Source organism: Solanum dulcamara, chromosome 1 (genome assembly GCF_947179165.1).
Source record: "Solanum dulcamara chromosome 1, daSolDulc1.2, whole genome shotgun sequence".
NCBI lineage: Eukaryota > Viridiplantae > Streptophyta > Magnoliopsida > Solanales > Solanaceae > Solanum > Solanum dulcamara.
In genome coordinates this window covers 79,030,666-79,048,829 of record NC_077237.1, presented here as the reverse complement: position 1 = coordinate 79,048,829, position 18,164 = coordinate 79,030,666, and the positions used below count along the sequence as shown (strand labels likewise).

Genomic DNA, 18,164 nt, shown 5'->3' with positions numbered 1-18,164 from the left:
TATACTAGCTTTTAGGGTTTAGCTGTCTTATTCAATCTATAATAATTGATACTAGAGTAGTTTGAATAATGCTTGAGGCCACAATTCGAAGTAATAGCTTGGTGGACTGGACCAATGAAGGGCGAAAGTTATGACCAATAGATAAGAGTGGTTGGCTGGATCCAAAAGAAATGTTTTTTGCGAATTTCTGGGCATAATTGGTTGCCCACGACTTGAATTTTGTTAATGTTAAGTAAGGACCATTTTCGGTCTTACAATGCTTTGCACACAATTTTTCTTTTGCACTAACTCTTTCTTTGTGGCTCTTACTTGTTTCTTGAACACACACTCTTTTTTTGAGTACCTTGCTCTTGCTTCTTTCTTAAACACACACTCTTTATTTGAGTACACATACAACTAAAATGACCAGCTCTATTTGTAGTAGTAATGAGAGGATATGTTGGAGGTAATATTCTAAAACTACACTGTCCACTAGATTCTAGAATTGCATTTTCTAGAATATTTTTAGACTTGACACTCTACTAGAACTCTTATTCTAGAGTTCTTTCTTCAATTCTCTATAAGTTTATATTCTTATTTGAAATATTTTAGATATTATTTAAGTTGGCGAACACTTTCCTCAGCACCAACTTAATTTATTTATTGCGTCCATTTTGAAGGATACTTCCAGCTGTCTGCCTCCTTGCCTTTTTGACTTTGGAGGACAACAACAAAAAATATTTCGGTGGATTCCTTTAAACTTGCAGCAACTAGCCAAAACACCTTTAGGTGGGAAATTTCCTTGTTGAAGTTATGAGCCAAACTATAGCTATAAATAAGAGCCTTGTAAGAGCTCTTATCATCAGCAAAGTATCAACAATAACCAGTGAGTTAATAGCTCCAAGAAGAGAGCTTAAGAGTAGTTGTTTGAGAGGTTTTTGTATAGAATTTGGGTATACTCTTGTAATTCTATTCTTGTGAGTAATAGAAGATTTTTCCTCTTAAATACTCTCTAGTGTTCATAAAAAATACAACAAGTGGTATCAGAGTGTAAATTGGTGTCCGAAAGAATTTATTTTCGAATTTTCCGTTTTAGGGTCGAAATATTTTGTCTCCAAATTGATTTCTGGGCATACATCTGGAAAGATATCGTTTCAAGGATTCTGGAAATATTTTTTTCAGATTTTTTTTGACATTGGGAAAGTCCTCAAATCATTGGTCAAAGTTTGGTCAAATGTGCCGGAAAAGTGGCCGAAAAACCAGTGGCTAGAGGTTGAAGACAACCCAGTCAGCGCCACATCATCGACCAGTCAGCACCACATTGCCGCCACATCGCCGCCGCGTCACAACTTTTGCCGAGCCAGTGTCCACGTGGCACTCTACGTCATCGCCTAATCACCTGCCACGAGCCTGACACATTAGCGACACGTGCCTACCACGTCACTGCTGCCTGCTGCCACATTGCGCCATGTCATCAAGTAAGCCTCTTTGTTCTGCCACGTGTTACTTACTTCTACGTTATCGTTTTTTGACACCGGAGAGGTCAATCCTACCATTTTCGATCGTTTCGGACGCAATGGTGCACTCCATTTTATCAAATTCTGCTTTTAAAATTTGATAAAGTACGAATCAAGTTAGAATGGTGGCCGAAGACTCGTCATTTGGATCTATGCTCAAACTCACGGCTACAAACTATACACTTTGGAGACCTCGGATGGAAGAACTCCTTAGTTGTAAAGATTTGTACGATCCAATCGAGTTTGAAGGTAAGAATCCTAAGCCTATGAAAGAAAATGAATGGAAGAAAATGAATAGAAAGACGATCGATCAAATTCGTCAATGGATCGATCATAGTGTCTTCCATTATGTTTCTGAGGAGATTGATGCATATTCACTTTGGACGAAGTTGAAGGATATGTATCAGCCCAAGACAGCTCGGAACAAAGCTTTACTAATGAGGCGATTAGTAAATCTGAAGGTACGGAGTGGAAAGCCGGTTGCCGAGCATGCTAGTGAATTTCAAAGTTTGGTAAACCAATTAACATCAGTTGACTTCAACCTTGGAGATGAAGTGCAGGCTCTCCTACTTCTTGTTCACTACCTGACAGCTGGAAAACACTTGTTATCACCCTTGGAAATTTGGCCCCAAATGGTATACTTACCATGGCAATGGTACAGGAAGCCTTGTTCAATGAAGAGGCCAGGAGGAATGATGCAAGTTCAGATCAGACAGAAACTCTTGTCACTGAACACCAAGGGAGATCACAAGGAAGAAATCAATATAAATGAAGAGGTTGAAGCAAGAATAAAGGCAAATCGGCAGATGGAAGAAAGGACACATATAGTTGTTACCATTGTGGCTTAGAAGGCCACATGAAAAAGAATTGCAGGAAGCTATTACGAGAGCAGAGGCAGAATGGCAAGCAATCAAAGAAGAAGAATGGAGACACACTTGTCACTGTCACCGGAGAAGTGGCCATATGCTCAAGTGAAGAGGAGGTATGTCTTCATACATCAAGCCAAGATGTTGAGTGGATTATTGATAGTGCAGCATCCTACCATGTCACTCCACACAAAGAATTCTTCACAACGTACAAAGCTAGAGACTTTGGTACAGTGAAGATGGGAAATACGAGTTATTCTCAAATTGAAGGGATTGGTGACATTCAAATAAAAATGAATTTTGGTTGTACTATCACCCTGAAGTATGTGCGGCATGTGCCAGATTTTTGGCTCAATCTACTTTCAGGTTCAGCTTTTGACAAGCAAGGTTATGATAGTTTTTTCAGCAATGGCACATGGAAGATGTCAAGAGGTTCCTTGGTTGTCGCCAGAGGACATACATGTGGTACTCTCTACAAAACACATATGAAAGTATGTGAGAGTAGCCTCAACATTGCGGAAGGTGAGAAGTCTCAAAATCTATGGCATCGGAGACTCGGACATATGAGCAAGAAGGGTTTATCTACCTTGACCAAAAATGAGCTTATCACAATTGCCAAGGATGCTACACTAGATCCTTGCAGCCACTATCTATTTGGTAAGCAACATCGAGTCTCATTCCGTTCATCATCGTTGAGGAAATCAGAGTTGTTGAGTCTAGTACACTCTAATGTTTGTGGTCCCATGGAGGTTGATTCACTCGATGGCAACAGGTATTTTCTAACCTTTATTGATGATGCTTCTCGAAAGGTATGGGTGTATTTCTTAAAGAGAAAGGACCAGGTTCTGGATTATTTCAAGGAGTTTCACACCATGGTAGAAGGTGAAATAGGAAAGAAGCTAAAATGCCTCCGCTCAAATAATGGAGGTGAGTACACATCCAGAGAGTTCAAAGCCTATTTCAAGGGACACGACATTTAGCATCAGAAAATAGTTCCTCACACCCCACAACACAACGGCATAGCTGAAAGGATGAACAAGACTATCATGGAGAAAGTCCGAAGTATGATGAGCATAGATAAATTACCAAAGCCATTATGGGGAGAAGCTATTCGTGCTGCCTGCTACCTGATCAATAGATCACCATCAGTCCCGCTGAATTTTGAGATTTCGAAGAAAGTGTGGTCAAGTAAGAATCCATCTTATTCACAGTTGAAAGTGTTTGGATGTTTAGCATTTGTACATGTATCCAAAGAGCTCAGGCAGAAGGTAGATGCAAGAACTACTCCATGCATCTTCATAGGCTATGGAGATGAAGAATTCGGATACAGGTTGTGGGACCCAAAGGCAAAGAAGATTATTAGAAGCAGGGATGTGGTGTTCCATGAAAACCAGACGATAAAAGACATTGAAGAACCCACAATGTCTACTCAATCAAAGTCCAGTGCTCAAGATATTTCCCCTGATCCAGCACCTATACGATCACCCATGGAGAATGATGAGGTGCAAGAGGAAGTACCAGAAGCAGAACAAGAGGAGGAAGAAGGAGATATTGAGCAGGGGGAGACTCAATCCTTTCCACCAGAAGTTGCAGGACCATCACAAGAGATAGATGATGATACACCTTCTAAAATTCAGAGTCCACGGATTCATAGATCTGAATGCGGTAGGCTTCCATCAACCCAATATTCAGACTCAGAGTATATTCTGCTTACAAAAGATGGGGAGCCAGAAAATTTCCAAGAAGCTATATCTCATCAAGACAATAGTAAATGGAAGGGAGCAATGCAAGATGAGATAGAGTCTTTGCAGAAAAACCACACGTACGAGTTGGTTGATCTTCCAAAAGGAAAGAGGGCACTGAAGAACAAATGGATATTCAAGCTCAAGAAGGATGGAAGCGGAAAGGTGGTGAAACACAAAGCCCGGTTGGTGGTCAAAGGATTTCTTCAGAAGAAAGGAATTGACTTTGACGAGATATTTTCACCAGTTGTGAAGATGTCTTCAATCCGTATCATTCTTGGATTTGCAAGATAGTCAAAACGCGTTTTGAACGCGTAGTCAACAAAACGCGTTTTGAACGCGTAGTCAAAAAAGGAACAAAACGCATTTTGAATGCGTAGTCAAAAAGGGAGGTTCAATACGTGGATTTTACGCGTTTCTAGTTTCCTATAAATAGAAGACCTCTTACCTTCATTTATCCCATCCCAGAAAGAGAGAGTAAGAATACAAAGAGAGTTATACACCAAAATAAATATTTTAGTCTTGAGTGTCCTCTTTAGTAGTTGTTCCTTTTACAAGAGAGAAGTGTTTATTATTGTTTTCTCCTTGTATTTGAGAGCTGTGTACTCCATATTAAAATAGTGAGATCCTTCTACCCCGTGGTTTTTCCCTTCTATCATTTAGAGGGGTTTCCACGTAAAATTCTCGTGTCCAATTTATTTTCATTATTTTCATCATATCAAACTTTAGTTGTGGTGCTTCCTCCCCCCAACAGTGGTATCAGAGCCCTCGGTTATTCTGTCTGTTTTATGCGAAGGTACTATTTGTGAATAGTAAATTTGGTGAATAGTACTATTCACATGAATAGTAAATTTCGGTAATGGTACAGTTTATTACGATTATTTGCAAAAATATTCAGAAATGATCTAGAAGGGTGTGAAGCAAATAACAATGTCGAGTACAACAAAGTTTGAGTTTGAAAAATTCAATGGGACTAATTTCTCATTGTGGAAAATGAAAATAAAAGCGATATTGAGAAAAGACAATTGCTTAGCTGCAATTGAAGGCAGGCCCACAGACTTTGTTGATGACAGCAAGTGGAACGACATAGACAGCAACGCAGTTGCTGATCTACACTTGGCACTAGCTGATCAAGTATTGTCTAGTGTGGCGGAAAAGCGGACGACGAAGGAAATATGAGATACTCTTACAGGGTTGTATGAGGCCAAGTATTTGCATAATAAAATCTTCTTAAAAAGAAGATTGTATACTCTTCGAATGGAAGAATCCATGTCAGTTACTGAACACATCAATACTTTGAATACTCTGTTTTCGCAACTTATAACAATGGATTGCAAAATAGAGGAGACTGAACGTGCGGAGCTTCTACTTCAAAGTCTGCCTGACTCGTATGATCAACTCATCATCAACCTGACGAACAATACAGACAGTCTAGTTTTTGATGAAATTGCAGCCGCTGTCTTGGAAGAAGAAAATCGGCGCAAAAATAAGGAAGACAGACAAGCAAGTTCGCAGCAAGCTGAAGCCTTGATAATGGTGAGAGGAAGACCAACAGAACGTGGCCCTAGTGGGAGTCACAATCATGGCAGATCTCAATCAAGAAGTAAGAAGAATATCAAGTGCTACAACTGTGGCAAGAAAGGGCACTTCAAGAAAGATTGTCGGTTCAAGAAGAAGAGTGAAAACCCTGAGCCATCAAATGCTCAAGAGAATGTTGCATGTACCTCGGATGATGGCGATATTTTATGTAGTGAGGCAATATCAAATAATGAAGGCAGAAAACGTTTCGCTGATGTCTGGATCATGGACACAGAAGCAACATGGCACATGACTTCCAGGAGAGAATGGTTTCATCAATATAATCCTATCTCAGGAGGGTCTGTGTTCATGGGAAATGATCATGCTTTGGATGTTATTGGTATTGGGTCCATCAAAATAAATATGTATGATGACACGGTTCACACCATCCAGGAGGTACGACATGTAAAAGACTTGAAGAAGAATCTATTGTCTTTAGGACAACTAGATAATAATGGATGTTCGTATAACACTCATGGTGGAGTCATGCGAATATCCAAAGGAGCGCTTGTAGTGATGAAAGCAGAAAAACTTGCTGCAAATCTATATGTGCTTAAAGGTGAAATACACCAAGAAGGAGAAACATCAACCGCGTCAGCAAGTTCATTTGAAGAATCAACGATGATGTGGCATCATAAACTTGGCCATATATCGGAACGAGGTTTGAAGATTCTTGCTGAGCAAAAACTTCTTCCAGGGCTCAAAAAGGTTTCACTACCCTTTTGTGAGCATTGTGTTACCAGTAAGCAAAATAGACTGAAGTTTAGCAGTTCCTCTGCTAAAAGCAAGGAAATACTAGATCTGGTTCACTCTGATGTCTGGCAAGCACCGGTGGAGTCTCTAGGAGGAGCGAAATATTTCGTGTCATTTATCGACAATTACTCCAGGAGAAGTTGGGTGTATCCAATCAAGAGGAAGGCAAATGTTTTTTCAGTTTTCAAAGAATTCAAAGCGCGGGTGGAACTTGAATCTGAGAAAAAGATCAAGTGTTTGAGGACAGATAATGGAGAAGAATACACTGGTGATGAATTTAATAACTTCTGTAAACAAAAAGGTATTAAACGGTAGTTCACGATGGCATATACTCTACAACAAAATGGAGTAGCAGAGCGGATGAACAGAACCTTGTTGGAACGGACAAGAGCTATGTTGGCAACTGCAGGGTTGGAAAAACCATTCTGGGCAGAAGCAGTCAAAACCGCCTGTTATGTGATCAATCGGTCACCATCAACCACAATTGATCTGAAAACACCAATGGAGATGTGGACAGGAAAACCAGCTGATTATTCTCGCTTACATATATTCGGAAGTCCTGCTTATGTTATGTACAACACCTAAGAAAAATCAAAGTTGGATCCAAAATCCAGGGAATGCATTTTCTTAGGGTATGCTGATGGAGTCAAGGGGTATCGCTTGTGGGATCCCACAGTCCGCAAGGTGGTAATCAGCAGGGATGTTGTATTTGTTGAAAACAAGATACAAGCAAAAGAAGGTAGCACTTCAAAAGAAAAATCAGAGACTACTATAATTGAAGTTGAAGAAATAGAAGAAGTTCCAGTTTCTTCTGAAGCAGCACTAGAGCACGAAGAACAAGAGCAAGCTAAGATCGAAACTCCAGAAGTTCGACGGTCAACTAGGGAGAGAAGAGAACCAGCTTGGCACTCAGATTATTCTATGGAGAGTAATATTGCATACTGTCTATTAACAGAAGATGGAGAGCCTTCAACCTTTCAAGAAGCTATGAAAGGCCAAGAATCATCTCTGTGGGTGGCAGCAATGCAAGAAGAAATTGAAGCTCTTCATAAAAATAAAACATGAGATCTTGTTCAATTACCACAAGGAAGGAAGGCCATTAGAAATAAATGGGTCTACAAGATCAAACGCAATGGTAATGATCAAGTAGAGAAGTATCGTGCAAGATTGGTGGTGCAAGGATTCACTCAAAAAGAAGGTATAGACTTCAATGAGATATTTTCTCCGGTGGTTCAACTCACAACAATTCGAGTGGTCCTGGCGATATGTGCTACATTTGACTTGTACTTGGAGCAGTTAGATGTCAAAACTGCATTTCTTCATGGAGAGCTTGAAGAAGAAATTTACATGCTCCAACCAGAAGGTTTTGAAGAACAGGAAAAAGAGAACTTGGTTTGAGGTTGAACAAATCTCTATACGGTCTCAAACAGGCGCCGAGATGTTGGTATAAGAGATTTGATTCCTTCATTATAAGCCTTGGATACAACAGACATAGTTCAGATCCTTGTGTTTATTACAAGAGATTTGGTGATGAAGATTTTGTTATTTTGCTGTTGTATGTTGACGATATGTTGGTAGCAGGCCCCAACAAAGATCGTCTCACAAATTTAAAGGCACAGTTGGCTAGGGAGTTTGAAATGAAGGACTTGGGACCAGCAAACAAGATTCTAGGGATGCAAATTCATCGAGACAGAAATAATAGGAAGATTTGGCTTTCTCAAAAGAACTACTTGAAGAAAATCTTGAGACGTTTCAAGATGCAAGACTATAAGTCAATTTCTACCCCACTTCCTATTAATTTCAAGTTATCCTTAAGTATGTGTCCTAGCAATGAAGCAGAGAGGATGGAGATGTCTCGAGTACCGTATGCATCAGCAGTGGGAAGTTTAATGTTCGCTATGGTATGTACAAGACCTAACATTGCACAAGCAGTGGGAGTGGTTAGTCGGCACATGGCTAATCCTGGAAGAGAGCATTGGAATAGTGTTAAGAGGATCCTAAGATACATCAAGGGTACCTCAGATGTTATAATGTGTTATGGAGGATCAGACTTTACTGTTAAAGGTTATGTTGATTCAGATTATGCAGGTGATCTTGATAAAAGCAAGTCCACCACAGGTTATGTGTTTACTCTTGCTGGAGGAGCTGTAAGCTGGGTTTCAAAATTGCAATCTATCGTGGCAACATCTACGACGGAAGCAGAATATGTAGCAGCTACACAAGCTAGCAAAGAAGCAATATGGATGCAGATGTTACTGGAGGAGCTCGGGCACAAACAAGAGAAGATTGCTCTATTTTGTGACAGTCAGAGCGCTTTGCATCTTGCAAAGAATCCGGCATTTCATTCAAGGACAAAGCACATACGAGTTCAGTATCACTTTATTCGTGAGAAGGTGGAAGAAGGCAGTGTGGATATTCAAAAAATTCACACTAATGACAACCTGGCAGATATGTTTACGAAGCCGATCAACAGTAACAAGTTCATATGGTGTCGATCTTCTATTGGCCTAGCAGAAACGTAACATTGCAGTAATTGGGTAGAAAGAATGGTGTGAAGACTTAATTGATTCTCAATTAAATCTTCAAATGGGAGAATGCAAGATAGTCAAAACGCGTTTTGAACGCGTAGTCAACAAAACGCATTTTGAACGCATAGTCAAAAAAGGAACAAAACGCATTTTGAATGTGTAGTCAAAAAGGGAGGTTCAATACACGGATTTTACGTGTTTCTAATTTCATATAAATAGAAGACCTCTTGCCCTCATTTATCCCATCCCAGAAAGAGAGAGTAAGAATACAAAGAGAGTTATACACCAAGATAAATATTTTAGTCTTGAGTGTCCTCTTTAGTAGTTGTTCCTTTTACAAGAGAGAAGTATTTATTGTTGTTTTCTCCTTGTATTTGAGAGTTGTGTACTCCATATTAAAATAGTGAGATCCTTCTACCCCGTGGTTTTTCTCTTCTATCATTTAGAGGGGTTTCCACGTAAAATTCTCGTGTCTAATTTATTTTCATTATTTTCATCATATCAAACTTTAGTTGTGGTGCTTCCTCCCCCAACAGGATTGGTAGCCAACTTGGATTTAGAGCTTGAGCAGATGGATGTAAAAATAGTATTCTTTATGGTGATCTACATGAAGAAATCTACATGGAGCAGCCAGAAGGATTTCAGGTTCCAGGGAAAGAGAACCTCGTTTGCAAGTTGAAGAAGAGTCTGTACGGCCTCAAGCAAGCGCCTAGGTGGTACAAAAAGTTTGACTCATTCATGAGGAGTCAAGTATACAGGAGAACTACTGTAGACCAGTGTGTTTACATCTAGAGATTTTGAGATGGAAGTTTTGTTGCACTACTACTATATGTAGACAACATGTTGATCGTTGCACATGATGCAACAAAAATAAGCAAGCTGAAGAAGGAGCTCTCCAAGTACTTTGATATGAAAGACTTGAGAGCAGCCCAACAGATATTAGGGATGCATATAATTCGAGACAGGAAGGATCGGAGGTTATGGCTATCTCAGAAGAAGTATGTTGAACGGGTACTTGAAAGGTTCAACATGTACAAAGCCAAACCGGTTAGCATTCTATTTGGAAATTATTTCAATTTGAGCAGAAGATCGTGTCCCTCATCCAAGAAAGAGATAGAGGAGATGTCAAAGGTACCATACTCTTCTGTAGTAGGAATCCTAGTGTATGCTATAGTTTGTACTAGGCCAGATATTGCTCATGCAGTGGGAGTTGTGAGCCGATACCTTTCCAATCCTGGAAAGGAACATTGGGAAGCAGTCAAGTGGATTCTAAGGTACCTTAAGGGTACATCAAAGATGTGTCTATGCTACGGGGGAGCTGACCCAGTATTGGAAAGCAATACAGATTCTGATATGGCTGGAGATCTTGATGGTAGAAAATCTACATCAGGATTCCTTTACACTTTTGCAGGGGGAGCTGTGTCATGGCAGTCAAGATTGCAGAAGTGTGTTGCTTTATCCACAACAGAAGCTGAGTACATTGCAATAGTGGAAGCTGGTAAAGAAATGTTGTGGCTAAAGCGGTTTCTAGAAGAATTGGGAATTAAACAAAAGGAGTACAAGATACATATTGATAGTCAGAGTGCTCTGGACTTGAGCAAGAACCTGATGTATCATTCCCGCACAACACATATCGACACTCGTTATCATTGGATACGAGAAGTGATAGACAAACAACTATTAAGATTAGTGAAGATCCACACGAAGGAGAATCCTGCAGATATGTTAACAAAGATGGTTCCTCGAGAGAAGCTACAATTATGTAGAGACATAATTGGGATGGATTGCAGATGACAATCATTTCAGATGCAGCTGGAGGGGGAGAATTGAAGGATACTTCCAGCTGCCTGCCTCCTTGCCTTTTTGACTTTGGAGGACAACAACAAAAAACATTTTGGTGGATTCCTTTGAACTTGCAGCAACTAGCCAAAACACCTTTAGGTGGGAAATTTCCTTGTTGAAATTGTGAGTCAAACTATAGCTATAAATAAGAGCCTTGTAAGAGCTCTTATCATCAGCAAAGTAGCAACAATAACCAGTGAGTTAATAGCTCCAAGAAGAGAGCTTGAGAGTAGTTGTTTGATAGGTTTTTGTATAGAGTTTGGGTATACTCTTGTAATTCTATTCTTATGAGTAATACAAGATTTTTTCTCTTAAATACTCTCTAGTGTTCATAAAAAACACAACACATTTTGAGCAATCCTCGAGACTTTGTAATCAACTTGATGTTTGGGCACTTTATGAACCTCTTCTTTCTTTGAACTTCTCCACTCACTACTCTTTGAATCTTCTTCAAAGGTAGTATTCACCTTGATATAGATCACCTCTTCTAGTGTTGCATTTATGAACTTGGTGTTTGGGAATTTAAGTCATGTAGACCTCCTTAGATGTGTTTATGGTGCTTCTTGGACTTCTTCTTGCAACACATTTAGAGTTACACGGGCTCCAGGTTGCCATGAAATTTTCGTGTGTTTGTGTGTGGAGATACCTCTGATGTAGGTGATTTGGATTTTTCTCTGCCTCTTGGTTAGTTTCAATTTCTTCTTCTTTGAGCTTAGCTTGCTATGTTTGCTCAAGTGCTATTGAGTTTGGTAGAGAGAACTCTATGACCACTACATTGACACTACCACATTTCTTGACACATATGTTCAATTATCTATGTGGATACATTTGATTATCCTGCCAATATCATTTTTCACAGTATGTTGGACTCTTTAAATATCTCAAATACTTCTAACTTCTCCTTTATTGGTGAATCCGTATGCTTTTCCCCAAAATGTCTCACATTTATAATGTCTTTACACCTTAATAAAATGTAGGTTCTCGACTTTATTGGCAGATTCAACAATATATATTTCATGTTATAAAAAAAATGAATATTCTCCTTTTCTTAGAAGGACTATGCTTGACTTAGCTCATATCTGTCCCCACTAGTACATATATACTCGATTTTTCCTAGAGTCCCATTAATATAGCTGAATCTGACACAGTTTGGGAGATTTTTTGCCTTGTGATTATCAATAAATTATTAATACATTCAATATATCTGAATCTTTTTGGTTTATTCTTCCAAGAAAGAACTTTGTTTAGTCTATGCAAATCCCCAATTCTCCTTCATGGAAGCAAACTGTAATATCAATCTTTTCCTTATACTTTTTCCGTCCCAAAATATTTGATACATTCGTTTTTTAAGAATTAATTAGACTAATTTTTATGGAAGATAAATTTTACGGCCTTAGTATTGCTACTAGAGTTGTTACATTTGTTGATTCTGAGAGTGACCATGAAACGGAGCAACGAGCTAAAGTTGTCATTTTTCTGGATGAGGACCTAGAGTGACACTACCCTTGAAAAAAGGTGATGGATGGATGGATGGAACTAAAAAATGGGAAACTTTCTCAATGATACAGGAGAAGATGGAGATGTTGAAGCGCAAGTGATGAAGATTAAGCATCGCAATGGAAAAGGCGGCCTCATTGTTCGGAAATTCTCTCCTTCACATCGCCGAAAGATGCAGCTAGGTATTCAGCTGTCTCACAAACATTGTCTACAACAGAATCCAACGTCGTCTGGGAGGCATTTTTTCCATCTGATTATCAACAGATTATTTCTAGATCAGGCTCTCTAAGGGTTTTTCCTTCCAAAAAACAAGTTTACTTCAGTCTCTGTAACTCTCCGATTCTTTTTGATAGTTAAAATAAATTGTGTGTGTATACACTATGTGTCGAATTTTCTTGACTTTTCTAGCAGGTTTACTTTTTTATATTTTGAATTTTCTTAATGAAAATTCTAACTCCATCCACTAGATATCAGAAGGCGTACAATCTTATTCAGTGATGACTGAGAGATCAAATGTGTCAGATCTTTCTAAAGTTTTTATTTTAATTGTGATGAATGTGTTATTTTCGTGAATACAAGAAAATTCGATTTAATTGTCAGTGAAAAAGGTTCATATGTCTATGATTGTGTAGCATGTACGGGTGGTACAGTGGAAGCCGTGTCTAGTGAGTCGGGTCCAGGGGCGGATCCATAGCCAGTTCAGGGGGTTCATCCGAACCCCCTTCGTTAAAAAATTACACTGTATATATAAGATAATTTTTTTAATTTATATGTATATACTTAACATTGAACCCCCTGAGCATAAGCCAAAGGACTAGCTCAGTGGCAAAGGGGGTTCAATATTTCACCTTAGCTTGTCTCAGCTCGCGGGTTCGAATTCAAATAAGCACATTTTTTTTCTAATTAGCGTGTTTAATTTTTTTTTGAACCCCCTTCATAAAATTCCTGGTTCCGCCACTGGTTGGGTCCGCTCATTACTGGCCCAACCCCCTGATAACAATCAGGCCAATGAACGGCTTGTCCCATTCATAAGGGTTGTTAGGTGGTCAGGATATATCCAGGTCGCCTTTCACTTAGCTAGTCATGTCAAGTGAGTGTAGTTGGCCAGTTGTGATCCCAATCAGACATAGTAATAGTGATTTAGTGCCTTTTTTGGGAGTTAAGAAATATCATGAGCTAACTAGCACACAATCACAAACAAAGAAAATAGAGAAGAGAAATAACACGGGATTTAATGAGGTTCGGCTAGGCTTAAACCTCTCAGCAATAGCATAGAGTTTTTCACTATAAAAGAAAAAAAGAAGTCTACAATTCTGTAGAATCTCCAACTGCATCCTCTATATATAAATTTCAAGTAGTCTCAAACTTATAAGGACAATATATTCCTTTTCAAATCTATTAGGACAAAGGTTGTCCTAAACCAATAAAGATTATGAGCTTCCTTAATATGCAAGGGGTAAATTCAAGACATAATTAACATCGGTCTTTTTGACTTGTTTTTTAAATCCTAATTTTGTTATTTGTGATTTGATCTATCAAATAGAGTTTTTCACAGGATAAGGAGACGGGGAAGAAATGTTTTATGGTTGCAGCACAAGAACTTGTGAAATGGGGTGGTACACCAAAGGATTGGGAATGGTCGTCTCACCCAGACTCCAGGTAATTTTGCGGTTCCTTTCCACATACTTACTCTTATTTTTGAAAGAAACTACTTTATTAAATATAATTACTGAAAGAAACTACTTTATTAAATATAATTACTGAGAAAGTGTAAAATTTTTGTAGATTTTATGTAGTGGCTAAATTTAATCGGATGTGTTGGCTTGATATCTGAGGCAAAATTGAAACTCGAATGTTGTCAAAAAGAACCACTTATTTTGCTCATCTAGTGTTCAAATTGGATGATGGATTTTATGGACTTAGAACTGCTAAAGCAGTTGTTAGATTTGTCGATTCTCAGAGCGACCATGAAACAGAGCAACGAGCTAGAGCTGTCCGTTTTTCAGGATGAGGACCTAGAGCAACGCTGCCCTTGATAAGAGGTGATGGATGGATGGAATTAAAAATGGGGATCTTTTTCAATGATACAGGAGAAGGCGGAGATGTTGAAGCGCGATTGATGAAGATTAGGCATCTCTGTAAGAAAAGCGGCCTCGTTATTCAAGGAATTGAGTTTATACCAGAATGAAGAAAGATTGTACAATGATCCCATCATAGCTTATGTTTTTTTTTTACATAAACAGTGATATTTTGTACTTTACTTCAAGATTGTAGAAATGTTTCAACAAGTTTTTTCCTTGGTCTGTACTATGAATAGAACAGTGTTTACATTATTATCTAAATAAACCTAGAAAAGTAAAACAAAAGAGATGATTTGGCCATGTTCTTCTTGATTTTCGATGCCCTGACTTATACGTGTGAAACCATGGTGGGAGATGAAATGGTAAGGGTTATTTCAGGAGGACAAAAGAACCAGGTGAAATGCTTGTTGGACCGTCAAAGGCTTTTTTCATGGATAGTTCCACCACTTATTGAATCGTGAATTCTCTAAGGCAAACTGTTCAAATCTTGAAGGGAACTGCTGTGATATCTCTCTTGCAGCCAGTGCTAGAGACCTACCATTTGCTTGATGACATTATTCTGTTATCAGATGGTTTAATTGTCTATCAGGTCCCTCGAGAAGACGTCATTGGCTTCTTTGAATCCATGGGTTTAAATGCCTTGAAAGAAAAGGCGTCACCACAACAAAAGAGAGATTACCGGTTTATCATATCAAAAGAATTTGTTGATGTTGTGTTTAATTTTTAGTTTGAATGGGAAATTGAGGGGAAAAGAAGTGGAGGAAAAAAATTATCTGTTCTCTCTTGCTTTATTAAATAAGCTTTGGTCCCACATAGGTGGTAGAAAGGAAAAGTCTCCTACGTAAAAGTAGAAGCACTCCTTCATGTTGCTAAAGGGTCAAGAAGAGGGTCTCCCCTCGCGCCGTCGTCGTCGCTCGGCTCAACTTCGGCTTCGGATATGATTGATTGATAATCTTTTTGGACCAAATTTCCTTTAAATTTTAATTAATTAATATTATTTATTTATTTAATTAATTAAGTGAAAAAATCCTGACCCGTGACCTGCAACCCGTTTCTTTCCTGGATTAATTTAAAAATATTTCCCTCCCTTTTTCAACAGATTTTTTGAAAGGTTGCAACCTTGTCCGAAAAGTTGCAAACATTTTCTCAACAGGCAAACTTTTTCCCAACAGATGCCTTTTCTTAAAAGGTGTAAACAGTCTATATATATATATCTGTTAATCCTCAGAATGTTCCATACGAAATTTCTGAAATAACATCTTCTTCTTCTTCTTTCTGCACTTCCTAAAACTCGTGTGATATACAGTCTTCGAGTGGTTTGCAGTCACCAGAATTTGCAGTACCTCTATTTTGGTGAGTAAATCGTTCTATCCTGAGAGGAAAAATTCTAAAAACCTCAGGTACGTTGAGGGGAATAATTTCCTTAAGGACACACTGTGCATTCAGTGAGCTCGATTTTGTTCTTACATTAATTTTTCAGATTCTGTGTTTTATTACTTACAGTAGTTATTGTTACAGTTTTAATATTTACAATACAGTTTACTAACAGTTGAAGCATATCAAGCATTTCATGTTGGGCGGAAACTTAGGGATGAGGTATATTTGGTCATTTATATGTCTGCAGTAGCTCTTGCTTTGCTTAAATTGTTAACTATCGTGGTACTAGATAGGCTTTGGCGCACTTCTTGGATTCACAATCATGTTCAATATCTGCTACAACATTGCACTTGCTTACCTAAAACGTGAGTATAGTGACTAGTGAGGGTCAGAATAAGAAAAAAGGAATGGTTCTTCCATTTGAACCGCATTCCATCACCTTTGATAAAGTTAAGTATTCTGTCAACATGCCTCAGGTATTGTTATTGATTAAATTAGCAATGCTAATCCCCTATTTTCAACAGAATATGTTACTAGATTTCGAGTTATCTTAAGATCGCAAGACACATTTGTGCATATATCTGAATATTGTGAGAATAATGACATCCATTCACCTTATGTTACAGTTTATGAGTCATTAGTATACACAACTTTGTTGTCTTTACCTCATGATGTTGATGGAAAGACCAGAAAGGCTGGTTCTTATGTTCTTGATATAAACAATAATATTTTATGGCTAGTTGCTAACTTTACTTCAAGATTGTAGAAATGTTTCAACAAGTTGTTTTCTTGGTTTGTACACTGAGTGTTTACCTCATTTATCGCATGAAACCATAGTAAAAAGATGTTAAAAACAGATGAGGTAGGCCTAAAATCACAACAGAGTTGTCATGAAAGATTTACAATCTCTAGTCTTTGGAAATGTTTATCTTAAAATACGAGGTCGTTTAGTAGGGTGTATTAGAAGAAATAGTTTATGTATTATGTATCTTATTATTTAGTACTATGTTTGGTAGGAATTTCGGACATGTATAGTAGTTATACACCCTACATGGTATTATAGGGTGTATACCTAATACCTTCCATTTGGTGTTATTAGTAATACATATGATTTAATATCATGGGATTAAATATGTAAAGACAAAAACACCCCTCAAATCCTTTTAATTTTTTTTTTTGTTTTCTTAGTTTTATGTTTTATATTTGTAGTTTTGTACTAGAAAATTTATTTAACTAAATTAGGGGATTAGTTATGTCCTAATGAGTTTATACATCTATTAACTTGATTTTGTTATGTTGATATTGATAAGTTGAGAAATTTATAAATACTTCATGTTTGATATGAGTTGATTGATATGAGTTGTTATACATATTTTGTTATGTCTAAGAGTTGATTGATATGATTTGTTAAACATATTTTTGTTATAAACTTAAATATTTGAGTATCCTAAATTGTTGAGTTAAAGTCTTGGTGAGTCATGATTTAACCCCAAAAGATTGGCTAAATGAATGGAGAAATAATTGGATAGAATTAAATGTTATCATAAATACATATCTAAACTACTCTTGGAAAAACATGATTGGGGTTGATTGAATAATATGATTGGTCAAGAGGCTTGATTTGGGATAGAATTGATGTATTGACAAGTGTCCAAATGAGACTGGTCGATATGATTAGATTGAATTAATTGGATAGAGTTTTATGAGCATTGAGTCTTGGGAGGAGTATCGAGCACCGAATTGGGTAAGAGTAAATAATAACTCGAATCTAATAACTACGTCGCCAAACGTAGGAAGGGATTGGACCGTTAAAGTCGGATGTTTTCCAAATTATTGTCCTGATATAATAGGACTTGATTGGTTATGGATTCATGATTTGTTGATTCGTTCTTACCCTGGTAAGGTATGAACGGACGTGGCAACAACGTCGGCTTGTTGTACTATCACTGGCTCATAAGTGATGGTTGTCGGATAAGAGAAACTCCCATATAGGTCTTGATAGTACTCTGAGTCGGATTAGGATGGATTGGGTTGAATTGTATGGGATGGTCTTGTATAAATCATATATTCTTGTTTAGACTCAGGACATCTTGATTGAGTTGTTTCTTCTTCTGAGTTGAGGTTCCAAGTTGATTTGATTCTACCTTAATGTCTGTTTCATTCGGCCATTTTACATACTCATATACTCCACATACTGACACCATTTGGCCTACATTATTTTATGATGCAGAGACAGGTACTAGAGATCATCAACAGGCGCACCGTTGAAGATCTATTCACTTCCAGCTAGTTGGTGAGTCCTCTTTTTTTTCGGAGGATACCGTAGTTATCTTTTCAGCTTTGAGTTAGTTTTCCTTTATTTTGATTTGTGGTAGCCATGAACCTGTCATTGTCACCACTTATA

At 38.0% G+C, this 18,164-nt stretch overlaps 1 pseudogene; it reads left to right on the top strand.

Moving 5' to 3' along the window:
* The first annotated feature begins 10,753 nt into the window (after positions 1-10,753).
* Positions 10,754-14,490, top strand: LOC129894501 (F-box protein PP2-B10-like; annotated as a pseudogene).
* The last annotated feature ends 3,674 nt before the right edge of the window (positions 14,491-18,164 follow it).